Here is a 2,500-nt window from a genome sequence, read left to right as displayed (position 1 = left end):
ACACACACACACACACATACTCTCTCTCTCTCTCACACACACACACACACACACACACACTCATACATTTAAAAACCTGAGCCATTGGCTGCATACCAACTAAAAATTATATGATGGGCAAATGGATCAGTTACAGACTGCAGTTAATATATTTTAACTAATTTAATTTGATTTATATATGTGTAAGAATAACACGTGGCAAATATCTGTTCAAAAAGTCAAATTTTTGAAATCTATATCCTTGTGAATCTGCAGTCCTGTGAATCTGCAGCCCTGTGAATCTACAGCCCTGTGAATCTACAGCCCTGTGAATCTGCCGTCCTGTCAATCTGCAGCCCTGTCAATCTGCAGCCCTGTCAATCCACAGCCCTGTGAATCTGCAGCCCTGTCAATCTGCAGCCCTGTGAATTCACTCTTAACCACACTGAACCAACTAAGACATGAGTAACACAGCATCCAGTCATGTGGTAAAACTGACGATGCATCATGACATGTGATTGTAAAAAAAGTTACATGATGTTTTTAATCACAATGTGTACAGCAGCGCTGATGATCAGACTTTGGTTTGATTTACATCCAGTGATACCCACAGTGTTACCAGTGATACCCAAGAGAGGGAAATTGCTCTCATGCTCTCATGTACTCTGGTAATGACTGGCATTGCTTGTTTGATCATGCATTCATATAATGTACACTCATTAGGAAAAGAAAAACAGCACAAAAATTCAGACTGTGGTTTGAACATGGATTGGGGGGGTGGGGGGGGGGGGGTGCTGGATTTACTCTGTTACAGGGTAACAGAGTGGGTCTAAAAACAAAAATTCAAAGTCTATGGTATGGTTTATGTAATACATAAGATGTATCTGTGTAATTAGAATAATTAGAAGGGCATAACAGTTTGAGTTACTTAGATTAGAATACTTTTTCACACTTTTGCTTCCAGTGGATTTCATTGGAAGTGAATGTACAAAAGGGTTACCTCCCTGTTACCTAGCGACCACCCACACTGTGTTGTGTGCATGTGTGTCTCTGCCTTTTGTTCAGCTGAGGTAAAGTTCTCAAAAAGCGCCTTACTCAGGAACTATTTCCGTATTACTCAACAGCAGCTTGTAAACTGCTTAAAATAACATGTCCAGTGTTTTTTTTTTGTGTGTGTGTCTGTTAGTAATATTGTGTTTTGTTCCAAAAAGGTCAGATAAAGGGCACAGAATATGTGTCATTAGGGTCAAATCAGGAGGTCAATTCTGACTGGTCATGTACAGAGTTTAAGATTTTTACTGAGAGACAAGGGCTTGTGTGTGCTGCACAACAGAATGACTGATGTAAATGAAAACAGAGGTGACCTTACAGTGTTAGTTAGATTCATTTTTTACTCTATTTTAAACATTAATCTGCTGTTTACTGGCAGACAACTAAAACTAAATCAAGTTTACTGATAGATAACTAAAGCTAAACTAAAACAAGTTTACTGACAGATAACTAAAACTAAGCTAAAACAAGTTTACTGACAGAAAACATAAAGTAAAAATATTGTCTGTTATTCACTGATAGTCAGACAGAAAGACAGACAGACAGATAGTTGCTGAAATGTTGAAACCCTCTTTGATATGTCATTTGAAAGGCAACGTCGATGTGACAGATGGGGAAAGTAGTTCTTTAGAAAATGCACAATTCATCACAAGATGTTAATTAGAACCCTGTCAGAGAAATGTGCTTTATAAGCATAAATAACCTTTATAAACCATGTCACCTCTCCATCAACTTAATCTGATGCCTATGTGGAGAGCAGGATCCTACGGTCCCCTGAAAGAGAACAAATCCCACTGTGTTACCCCCCCCCCCCTGTTTTTTTATTATTATTATTATTCTCACTCTTCACAAACTCCTTCTTTCCACATTTCCTGTCTTTTGAGCTTATGTACCTCTTCCAAGTGGTGGAATATGAAAAAGAAAGAGAATTTGGGGAGGAGAGGGGAGCAGAAGTAGAGAGAGACTTTGTAAGAATCGTTGAGAATATTTGCTCTGGCCCGCTGACAAAAACGCTAAACCACGTAACAGAAACATACTAAGGAGACAAGAAACTTTTGTTCGTTTCCTCTTCAGACGACGAAACCAGAGTGGTATGATGAACCAAAGAGTTAGAAAGTGTTTTTTTTTCCTTTTAAATGTGTTTTCTCAGTTCTCCCACCTTTCTCTCTTTCTTTCTCTCTAAACACCCATCAAAAGATCCCTTTTCCTCAGTCTCTTTGCCTGAGTGCTTCCGATGGCCTCGTTCGCAAGGGTCTGTGTCTTTCATTCTCCGTCACAGACAATGCTGCTATTACAGACACATTGTTCCTATTAATTAATGAATGTTGTTGTTTTTTGTTTCTTTCTCTCTCTCTCTCTTACTCTCACTCCCTCTCTCTCTCTCTCTCTCTCTCTCACTTGGAAACAAGGATTAGCATATTCATGAGAAGGCCAGCTTTGCGGCAGATTTTGGGCAAATGGGGCGTCTCTG

This window comes from Chanos chanos, chromosome 10, assembly GCF_902362185.1.
Source record: "Chanos chanos chromosome 10, fChaCha1.1, whole genome shotgun sequence".
Classification (NCBI taxonomy): Eukaryota; Metazoa; Chordata; class Actinopteri; order Gonorynchiformes; family Chanidae; genus Chanos; species Chanos chanos.
This window is presented reverse-complemented; position numbering follows the sequence as displayed.